Source organism: Pinus tabuliformis, chromosome 8 (assembly GCF_031772625.1).
Source record: "Pinus tabuliformis cultivar Carrire ecotype Pingquan chromosome 8, CPIR1, whole genome shotgun sequence".
NCBI classification, from domain to species: Eukaryota; Viridiplantae; Streptophyta; class Pinopsida; order Pinales; family Pinaceae; genus Pinus; species Pinus tabuliformis.
The window spans coordinates 697619311-697632242 of NC_142294.1; positions in this window are offsets into that span (position 1 = coordinate 697619311).

The window sequence follows — 12932 nt, forward strand, 5'->3', positions numbered from 1 at the left end:
AATTGTAATGTTCCTAGGTGACCAAATTAATCAGTCCGTCTCACTCAAAAACAGCGTAAAGAGCATCATTTCAAGAGAAAAGAGGGTGAGGGGTCACCATTCCCAAAAACATAGAAATTCGCTCAAGGTCAATTGTGAAAAGATGCCAAGGAAAAAACCAAAAATTTATGAGAAGATAGGGGAGCGTGATGTTGTGATTTTGATTAGGTGAGTAATATATTTGTGATGTTGTCATTTTGATTAGGTGAGTAATATATTTATCATTTTGTTTTGAGGATGAATTATATTGAATGGTTCGAAATGTTACGACAAAATTATCAAAATAATATAATTTTTATTTAATTTTTTTTTATTTTTATAGAAATAATAATATTATTATTTTTTTGGAATTGAATATAATTTGTGTATTTGTTTTTATGTTTATTTAAATGATGTAATAGTAATATGAGAATTTAGTGATGTATAGTAATTTTAATAAGTTTAAAGAATTAGATTAATTAATTATTATAATCGTTGTTGAATATTAGGTAGCTTTTGTGTTATAATCTTTAAATATTTTAAGTTAAATATATTAATCTATATTAATGAGTTTATGAAGGATATTAGAAAAAAAAAAAAAACAACATTTTTTGAGTTTCTCATTAAAAAAATTGAGAAAAAAATATAACAATTTCTTTGAAAATAGAAGAAGGTAATCTTATAATATAAGGATGATATTTTCCATAATTAGTTTGATATAGATCCAATAAAAAATAAAAACATGATCAAAATGTTTTAAAATTCCATGTACAATATATTTCTATTCATTACTAAATCAAATAAAACATTAGCACTATGAAGAGATTCCTAGAATAGCACTGTGAATGTACAGTCTATACATTACTCTGTTATTTCGGAAATCTCTAACCATTAAAGAATATGTTAGAATTTTGAGCCAATCAAAACTCTAACCACTTATATCATCAAACTAACTTAACTAATTTAATCATTTTAACTATCATCATGTTTATACATTTTTACTCAAATTATTTATCTTTATAAAACAATTTTTATAATCATCATAATTATCTTCATCTTCTCATATCACTTCTTATTTTTAAGATTTTTATAATTTCCTTAATTTTCAAGGACATATCACTTTGTATTCATTTAAAACCTTTCAACTTCCTTATATTGCACTTTTTCCTTCCTAAAGCAAGCTTTAATTTAATTTTACACTCTTTTCTTCATGCTTTTTTTTTTTGATAAATAACTTTATATCATATTTTAAATTTTGAATACATTTTTATTAAAGTTGAAATTATTATACATGTTAAAGAGTTGATTGTTTATGTTTGAAGTATTAATTAAAGTGTTTGTGATCTCTTATTTTAGAATCAATTATATTTTACTTGTTATTTAATTTATTTGTCCATGATAATATTAGAATTGTCCCTACATCCATTACTTCTTACATTATTTCATTTGTTGGTGATTATAACATCAAATTTATCCCTACATCCATTACTTCTTGGTAGTTTCTCCAATGGTCTTCTATGTGCACGTGAATACTTACTTGCATCCATTACATCATAGCCTACTTATTCATTACACAAGTGACTTCTTTAATGGTTGAGCATGCATTAATCCTTACCTCTTTGTATGCATAAATTAATTCATTGATCCCTCTTAAACATTTAGAGTTACAAGATCTAGATTATCCCTATAGCCATTACTACTTGCGACATAGCCTAAGTGACATAATTTTATGGTAAGTATTGTATCATTAATAGAAGAGGAATTGTATTGTATATAATGTCTAATGTTTCACGCAATACTAAAACCGTATTCTGAATTTTTAAAAATTATAATTTTCACTTCCTTCAAATAAAAGTACTAGTTTTGTTAATATTATGTGACAAATCATAATTAATTGAGGTTGATAAATTGAAAGCTTTTATTTACCTTACCCACAATCCTTGACAAATGATATTTACTACACTATCATAGCATTGCATACTCACTGCCACAAGTCAAAAAATTCCTTTCGTATTAGATCAAGCATAAATATCACTAACACAATTTAACTCTTGGTTGTACTTTTAAAAATCAATGACAAATTCAATCTTAAGGGAATTCCATATTAATCAAAATAGGCATAATATTGTGCACATACTATGGCTAAACATTATATAATTGTTTTGGTGGCAAATTTGAGATCGCATTACAGAACAAATTTCATCTCTTTAACTTTCATACCTTTCCTTGAAGTTTCTAGTTGACGTCTACTTTTGCAAATATAATTTCCAACACACGATTCTCTATGTTAAATGGTTTCACATTTGCTCTGTATTAAGTACAGTGTAAGCTCATGATGTCAAATTGTTTCGTTAATCCAATGTGATTGATTGAACTATTTCCGCAAATGGTAAGTGATAGTGATACCTTATTTGCTAATTACATGGACTCATTGCTTTAGTTGTTCTTTTAATTTTTCGTTGATTTTAATTTTTTGTGATTTCACAATTAATTTTGGTTTCACTATGCAAATAAAGCTATCATTAAAGAAGAAGGAAAAAAAAAATGGACTCAAATCTTTTTTATATTAACTTGTAATTAAGGTAAATTTATTAAAAACTCTTTGAGTCAAATTCAAACCTAGAAAATATATGTTTATCATTAGTTATTAAATATCAATTTATTTATAATTGTCTTATATAATTTATTTTGTTATTGTTGAAAATATTTGATTTAGATGATTTTGATACATAAGAGTGGGTGGCTAGAAATTATACACCAAAGCAAGAAATTTTAGCATCAAAAGGGGATAATTAGAAAGCAATATTAGGAGTGAAGTAATCAAATCTAAGAATAAAGGTTGATAATTAGATGGTTATGAAGTTGTTTCCAACCATGCATGTTTTCAAATTTGTTTCTCATTAATTGATCTACATTGACATATGTTTTCAATATTTTCCACCAATAAATGCACAATCATAAGTTATTCAATCATACTCCACCAAACCTAAGTTGACAATGAAAACCAAAATTTGAAATTCTTCTACAATTTGCCACTTATAGAGAACTCTCTATTTTTATTCCTCTTGCTACCAAACCTTGTAGTTATTCATCTCAAACTACATGGACAATTCAAGAGAATGAAGCTTATTTCTCTGTTTTTTTATCTTGAAATATTCATAGATCTTGTGTAAATATTGAGACATTCATAAACCTCTAAGCAAGAGCAAGCAATGGTTGATATTTGGAAACTCACTCAAACTAATGTTGAAAGTAGGACTATCCTTGGTTCTTCGAGGTTGCTTTTGACCCTCCTCCCTCTTTTGAGATAAAGATAATTAGGAATTTAGATCAATGATGTTGATGCATTAGTGTATCTTTTTTGGAGAATGATAATAAGCTAAGCATTTCACATGTAGAAGCAATTCCCAACCTAACTGATGTTTTCAAGGTGGGCCATCTTGAGGCAAAGGGACATGTTGTAAGGGCAATCTCTAATGTAGCCTTGCATGATGAGAACGTTACTACCATTGGTATATTGAGTGTTATTCCTCCATTGATCCACATACCATCCATGCACTAACAGTTTGACTATTGTTCATTTGTTAACCTACACGAACTCAAGCAAGCCATTAACAACGGGGCCAACAACTTGGATTGATAGCCCATGAGATGCATTGGTAGATGAACCAATGGTAGCATTCACATCTTATACTTGCAACATGAAGCTTTAATTCACATACTTATACTACCACTTTTTATAAAGTGCAAAACATAGTGCATGTAGTAGACCAATTTCAAGTTAAAATAAGTGGACAACATATGGCCAAAGCCTTTTGCTCAACAATGATAATTTTTCTTTTATATTAGTAAAAATTTAAGACACGTTATAAACCATGAAGAAAAGACGTGATGTTTAATTTGTCTTGTTGATTATCTTGCATGGATCATTCGCCTATAAATCACATTTGTCTTCTCATCATTCATATCCATTCTTATTGCATCGATATGTGCTCTCCAACCCAATTTGGAAGAAATGTTGTAATGTCTTCTTTTGTAAATATTTTCTTTTGTAAGCATGGGTAGTACCTTCCTTTTCTATTTATAATAACAAGTTGAAACAAATACAACATTTTGGTGGCCTCAACTTGCCCAAAAGGGAAACCAAGTCTGTTGGCCACCTGAGTTTGTTATAAGCCATCCAGTAACAAAATTTAATCAGTCTTTCCATCCAAGCTACATGCACTGTACATCTAAAAACACTTAACATGCTAAAAACTAACATATAAACGTCTGAAAAGAAGAGCTATCCGCAAAATAATCAGAATAAACTGTGAAGGATTAGTCCTTCTGGTCATCAGTGACCAATTCTGCATTAACAGGTGCTACCATGGAGTCATTGGGTGCTGGAGTCATCTGTATCAACCTCTGCTGGATCTCATCCAGCTTGTTGTCTTGCATTATCATGATGACCTGCAAGTTTTTCATTTCCTTTTTAATATTCGGCATTCCTTGGGCTATTGTTGCCACTTCTCCTGCCACCTGCTCAAGAGCCTTCGCTAGAAGCCGCTTTAACACCCAGTACACATGAAGGGCTTGCCTATAAAGCGTCATACGACCTCTGGTGTGGCCTGGGTCAGGGATGATATCTCCCCATTCCTCCATCTCAGGATCTGATTCCTCTTCCATTACATTATCTTCCATTTCTTGGATTAATTGGCGGATGTCCGCATCTGTCCCTTCTCGATAGGCTCTAGCTGCCTCCTGGACTGTTGTCCTCATAGATCTCCTCCCACGCCGCTGACTTGCAGGCGTCGAGGTTGGTTGGTCAGCTCTGTTCGGTTGGCTCTGTCGCCCTCTGCCTCCACGCCCCCTGCCTCTACCCAGGCGTGCCATTTTCTCCTTTATTGTCGCCTGTTTGCAATTTTCATCAGCAGAAGTTAGATTTCGATGAGTTACAGACTTCCCATCAGCCAACATTTCCTTATCCCTAATCCCTCCTACCCTACTCCAATCGTCTCCATTGTTCTGAGGTTTCCATTGATTCTCTCCCCCCAGATAAAGGAAGGTGAGTAAACCCTCTGTCATACTAGCCATCGCCTGGGCCAGGTTCACAGTTTTCTCGGCTTGACTCTCTGTCCCCTACTGCAATTCGCCAGAATATTTGTGCTCTGGTCCTTGTTTTTTCTCCCCAGGCGACCCTCTGGTTCGCTCATCCTCTGCCCTTCTTTTGCAAATCCCTGCTTACCCCCCTCTTCTGCTTTACTGTGCATGGCAGAATATAAAGCTACCCCGCTCATACACCCCTCCTCCCCGGTAGTTGCCATTAGACCCCTCTCTTCCATCATACTATGCAAGTCAGAGAGAAATGCAGGAGGATGGCCAAAGGAAACATACCCGAGTTCACGCTTTCCCGTCGAAGCTCCCAATGCCTGCGCAGCACCGTTCTCCTCCTCCCTTCGCCGCATACTAAGTTTCCCTCTCCCCCTTGCCACCCTCAAGTACCTCAGCCCATCTAGCCCACGTCCCATCCCACTACCGCCGTCATTTCTATCCTTCTCTCTCCCCCCACTCCTTCCACTCCGCTACCTTGGAACTCCCACTGACATGCAGGATGCCACCATGGCCTTTTGGTCGATGCTGTGGGCAATAAGTAGTTGCCCTATCCAGCCTCTCCCACGCGTTGTTCATCTTCCCGTACTTTCCTTCCTTCTCACCCCGATCGAGGGATCTTCTCTTGTAAATATTTTGACTTAATCAAATTACATAAAAATAAAATAAAATAAATTAATAATTAATAATTATAATTATAATTAATTAATAATTAAACCAGCCTAGATCCATCTTAACTCTCAATCTCCCAAGAGTCAAGAGGGATTAGATCACTTGAGCTGCAAACCTCTTTTAGAGTGAAAAAGGGTTTGATCTCTCATCCCTTAGTAGATCTAGAACTAAGATGAATCTAAGCTGGTAGATAAGATATTGTTTTCTTTTTATTTGTCAAATATTTGCATTTTTTTATTACATCTTTGATGAATATTTTTAGCCATCATTCATTTTCATTCTTATATATATATATGTATATAACTTTTGTTAATTGGATAAGTTAAGCTTTTGTTATTTTAGTAAGAAATATTACAATAAAATTATATATATATATAGATATATATAATTTTATTGTAATATTTCTTACTAAAATAACAAAAGCTTAACTTATCCAATTAACAAAAATTATATATATATATATATATCATGATGTTAATTATTCTTTAATGTTAGATGATAAAATAAGAATGCATGTTAATTTGATATATATATATATATATATATATATATATATATATATATATATATATATATCAAATTAACATGCATTCTTATTTTATCATCTAACATTAAAGAATAATTAACATCATGATTGTGATGCCCAATAAATAATAAATAATGATGCGAAAATAAAAACGAGCAATTAACATCATAATACGATACATAATATATACATTTTCACAACAACATTTGTAAAAAATTATACTAAAATAAAAATTAATAATAAATATATTTTTATAATAAATATCAATATTGTTTAGTTATTTTCATTAATATATAAAATTATTGTTGCAACATTTTATTGTTTAAACAATCATATACATATTTGTTTATTTCATATTTTAAAGACATTCATATTTATTATGGAGTTAAAATGGTTTTAATTGAATAATCACGTAATTTGTCTAAACAAATTACAATTTGATATTTAAATATATATTTATATAATATGTGTTCTTAAATAGACAAATTTATTATTATCTAATTTTAAAGTTACGGCTAAGCCATACACTAAATTGGTGTAGGAAACCTTCTTGTTTGTGGAACAAGGGACCTACCCAAATTGGTGTATGGGACCCTCTTATTTGTGGAACAAGAGACCCATCTCCGCGACTACTAAATCTATGAAATCATACATATTCTATCCCTCTAGTTTTGAACCTATAACTTTTTAAGAGAAAACACATGTTCTTAACCATTAAAATCACTCAATATTATAATACAGTTTGATATTTAAATATATATTTACATAATATATATTCTTAAATAAACAAATAATATTATAATACAATTTGATATTCAAATATATACTTGCATATTTTTAAATAGACCAATAATATTGTAAATCAACTTTGAGTATATGATGATTTTGAAATTTATAATATTTTGGATCAACTTTGCAACATGCTTTACCACTTAATTTTTACCAAGTAAATTGCTTTACTTTTCACTCCTTCATTGCTATTTATTTATGAAACACATACACTTTGTAAACATGTAACACCAATCAATGCACTGTAGCATAAGCATGCACACATATGTCCCAAATAATAAGTCATGTAGGCCAATGATATCCCCATCAAATAGAGGGCTCCATAATTGCATTCAAGCCTATCATATTCATTGTTATAATCTTGCCCAACAAATAATGGTGGGCATCAAGTAATAATTCAAAACAAATATGACTCAGACCGGGGAAATAGATTCATCATTACAAGCATGTTGCGTTTCTAGTGCTTTTAGACGAGCAGATATTAAATGATGGCATCTGAATTATTATAATATTATATTATATGTAATTGTTAAAATAAGAAGTAAAATTTAAAATATATCATGAAATTTATAATTTATGATAGTTTTTTAATTTGATATGATATTATAAAGAAAAAATGATTAAAGATGATAATTTATAATTTTTTTAATATAAGCTTTAATATATATAAGAGGTTGATTAGTTGGTTTGTACGGAGTTTAGTTACTTTATTTCAAAGTAGTTACTTTATTTCAAAGTGTCTCACTATGATATTTTACAAATATAATTTTTTGGTACTTTTGTATAATGATATACCAGCATAAATGATAATTTTTTTATATATATTTTTTGCCTCACATATATACGGAAAATTCACTCATAAACCTTGACTATGATGATATATGTTTCTATTTAAAGACGATAAATTGTTTTTGACTCTTATAAAAAATAAAAATGATTTTGAATAATAAATGAGATGTGAAGTTAAATTTAAAATTTAGTCATAAATTATGAAGCGACTTTGTCATTAACATTTCAAAACTTTCTTTATATTAAAAGTATTTCATTTTTTTATGTTTGTCTTTTAATTTATTTATAAAAATTGTAATTTTTATCTTAGATAATAAACTTTTAGATGTTCATTAGAAGAAAGTTATATTTTACACTTGTCTCAATTTTCATTGTTTTGGATTTTCCTTCATGTTCTTTCGTTCTTTTTCTCATAGATTTGAGTTTGGTAAGTAAGATGACTAATAAACATATATATTTTAATGCAAATTCTTCTTATTTGTATTTTTCTATTAGAGATCACTCTCTTCAAATTCACCTATTTCATTATAAAGCAAAAACTTTCTATGTGAGCTATAGACAAGTAAGTTCCCTATCTAGTCTCAGATTCAAATCTCATTGAGAGGGGTTGAGGGTAAGACCCAATTGTGGAGTGTACACTATCCCAAACAGTGTCTAGGCTTGACTAGACCTCACACATTCTTAATGACAGTATCCCACAATTGGGAGAATAATTCTTCATCCAACATGTGGGTTGGTCATACCCTACACACTACCTAGTTTAAAAGAAAAAAAATCACTAAAACATTGGAGTTATATTATTTCCTCTTTAAATGCAATTGATATTGGTTCAAAGTGATCCAAAATTCTCATATACATAATAAATTTGAAATTAAATGTAATTAAATCTCATCCAAAATTCTCAATCATAAATATTTTTTTTAAATAAACCATAAATCCTAAATTCTCTTATATCTTAAAATAATAATAATAATAATAAATTATTTTTTATTATTTAATAATAATGAGAAATTTTATTATTACAAATAACATCAAAATGCCACAAATTCGTTCGGAAATAATATTTTTTTCTCAATTAAAAAAAACAAAAACAAAAACAAAAAAACAAAAAATCAGAATATTGGAGTGTTTGAATTATTTTTTGATGGTGAAAATGGATTGAGCATCAACATCATCAAGAACCCTTGCGACACCCAAAATCTTAACATTTAACAACTATAACCCAGAGTTTCAAAAATTTATACCAAATTTTATCATAATCTTTACCGAATTTTTTATTATTTTCCAAACTAATTTATAAATTTTTTAAACCACATTAAAAATATTCTTCCATACCCCACTCAAAAATATTCTACTACTATTTTTGTTTTATAATTCAAATAAATAAAACATTATCAAATTATTCTCTAAACTAAACGTGCAGAGATGTCGTGAAGTTTTTCCACTAAAATTTATAAAAATAGATATGGCCATATGCACTAAATCTACTCCAGTGGGAATCTCATATAACAAAGACATTCCACTCATGCCAAAATATAATTTATGATTAAAATTAGATATTATTCATATAGTTTTTGTTTATTTTATTAAATGCCATTCCATGGTTTCACCATTACGTGTACGCCAACTTAATACAAAATGTTGGAACTCACGTAATGGAAAAGAGTCGTCGCTATCTCAATCTAAAATTCATATTAATATTCTTTAAGTTAAATAACGAGGACGACACCTAACACGTAAATGAATTAAATATAATAATTTGTTGAAAATAATGCAACGTTTTACGAAGAAAAACTGTTTATGATATATAAGGTGTTATTTATTTATCTATTATATAATATTAAAAAAAGTTGTGCATAAAGATGCGATAATTTTTTCAAAATACAATTTTTTTTTTGTGATTTATAATGATAAGATAAAATATTTTTGGAAAATTATATCTTCATTTTTATTACTGACGTGTTTGGAACTACATAAATAAATAATATTTTGAAAAAATATGTATAATATTAAAAAAATTCATTTCATGACTAATAACATTATAAAAATAAGGGTCTTGAGAGTTAGTTCAATTAGTCATATTCTCGTCGTTAAAGCATTTTTTTTATTAAGGTTATGGGTTCAATATTTTCGATGCCCTCTGGGTTGGGATCCGTGGTTGAGTTGACAAAGAAGTAATCCCTTGGGGTAGATATGTTTGGTACAAAAAATTTATGAACGTATCAGTGACCAATCTCTAAAATATGTGAACCAAAAAAAAAATTATAAAAATAAGATAAATATCAATTAGTTATAGCTAATAACAATATTAAACAATAAAGTTCATAACATTGCCTTTCGGAGTGACTGCGACTGCGTCTGAGCGCCCTGCAATCGACCTGCGTGAGCTATCTGCAGCGGATCGGACCTGTCCGACCTCAGCCTCCTGAACCTGCGATTTGCATGCAGAGATTGGCCGATCTATGGACCCTGCCGGGTGCTGATCCTCCAGCCCCTGGGGTTTGATTCAATGGAGGGGTTGGGCTCTCCTTCGCTTCCCCCGCCTCCTCCACCGAGATCGCCAACTGAGGCCTTCTCCCAGCTCCTGGCTGGCCTTCCAAAGAAGAGAACATCAGATGCAGCGAAGTTTGTCAAAAAATTAGATGAAATCCCGGAGATTTCTCTTCCTCCAGAAACCCCGATCCAAGTTGCACTGTCGTTAGCTGAATGGGCTCTCATCGGCCAGTTTACAGGGCTATGGCCGTCTCCAAAGTCCACCGAGAGCTGGGTCAATAAGAACTGGGCGCCGCTAATCAAAGAAAATGTCACCTCATACTTTCTGGGGAGAGGATTTTTCCTTTTCGAATTCACATCAAAGGAAGACAAGGAACTGATCTTCCAAAACGGCCCCTACTTCATGGGTCCTCAGGGTCTGTACCTAAACAACTGGACCCCGGACTTTGATCCGACAGTTGATGTACCAAAAGCAGTCCCGGTATGGGTCAGGCTCCCAAACCTCCTGGTTCACTGTTGGAATTGGGACTCATTGAGTCATATCGGAAACGCCCTGGGGAAATTCATAGACCGAGCAAATAACAAGGATCAATATGACTGTGCCAGGATCTGCGTTGAGGTTGACCTGGAGGTGGGATTACCAGAGGCCATCACACTAAAGGTCGGAAGTTGGACGCATCTACAGAAACTGGATTATGAACAGTTACCCTTCAAATGCCGGAAATGTCATGTTTATGGACATTTCGCCAGAGACTGCCCTAACAACAAAGAAACGGTGCAAGGGAGGGAGGAAGGATGGAACCAGGTCAAGAGATCCAAAGCTCAATCTAAAAACCAGAAACCGGGAGGCCCTACCAGCAAAGCGACTCATCAAACTATCGCCCATCAGATACCGACCAAGACTGTGCATGAAAATAAATTTGACCCTCTGAGTTCGCAAACAGAGGGCACCCAGGAGATCGAGCCCCAAAAAGAGACAGAAATGGTTCAGGAGACCGAGGTCCACAAATCAGCTCCTCCAGAAAAAGGTACCCCCTCAACCTCCTCCAAAGGAGCTGTAGATCCCAACGACAAGAATCCAGAAGCGGCGGAAGAAGAACATGAATCTGAAGAATCAGAAGAGGAAGGAGAAATAGGAGAGTCCCAATCCTCAGTAAGAAGATCTACAAGAGGACGGAAAACGGACAGAGAAAAAAGGGAGCAGGAGACCTACAAAGAAAAACTACAGGGCAGCCAACCAACCTTGGAAAAACTGCTGGCACCAAAGTCAAAGACGCTGAAAAATCAGATCCAAGGCTCCAAGGGAGCCCACCAGAAACACAAATAATGAAGATCATCTCCTGGAACTGTAGAGGTATGGGGAGCAAAGTTAAGGAAGAAGCTATCAGAAGTCTAATCAGAGCAGAAGGCCCAGACATACTTCTTGTCCAGGAGACAAAGCTGGAAGACACTGTCTTCCTCCAGTCAAGCAAGAAAATCTGGTATAAAAGTGAAGCAAGAGCCATCTCTGCCCGGGGGGCCTCGGGAGGAATTGGCACTGTTTGGAATATGAGTAAATTTGCAGTTCAATTTGAGGCTAGAAATACCCATTGGTTACTGCTGAAAATGCAGAATCTAGTCACCAAGGAAACCTTCTGTCTTTTCAATGTTTACTCTCCAATCAATATTGGGGAAAAAAAGAACTGTTGGGACTCCATAAGACAACAAGCAGATCTGGCAAACATGGAGAATATAATAATAGCCGGAGATCTCAACCTCACTCTTCATTCCTCCGAAAAAAGGGGAGGCAGCATAGTACGAGATCCAGCTAGGGAATGGGTGGAGGACATCTTGCAGGACTGGGACATGCTGGATATCAAGCCCTCTTCCGGTAAGTACTCTTGGTCTAATAAAAGATTAGGCCCTGGCCATATCGCTGCCAGGCTAGATAGATTCTTTATTCAAAGCTCCTTTTTGCTGCTAGGATTAGAACCAAGAATGCACATTCTGCCTAATAGCACTTCGGACCATAAGCCAATTAAGCTAGAGCTTCTAGCCCATCTGGATCTGGGCCCTATCCCTTTTCGTTTTAGCCCGCTTTGGATTAAGGAACCAGGCTTCATGCAAATTGTCAAAGATAGTTGGAACCAGTCGGTCAAAGGCTCGCCTTTCTATGTATGGGAAGAAAAGCTCAGGAGGGTAAAAGGAGCTCTCAAAAGATGGGCAAAAACTCTGTCCAATCCGGCTACAGACAGAAAATCCTTGAAAACCTTGCTCGACTCCCACCAAAAGAGCATGGAGAAGGATGCAATCACTAAGGAAGTGATTGATCAGGAATCTCAACTGCAGCAGCGATACCACAAGGCTTGCCTCGCTGAAGAAGAATACTAGAGACTGAAATCCCGCAATCTCTGGCTCAAAGCTGGGGATAGGAACACTGCCTTTTTTCACAAACAAACCCAGGTGAGGAAATGTTTCAACATTATCTCAGAGATCAAAGAAGAGAATGACATCTATAAAGATTTTGAATACATAAAGAAATCTGCATTTTTACACTTCCAAAGTTTGTATAGTG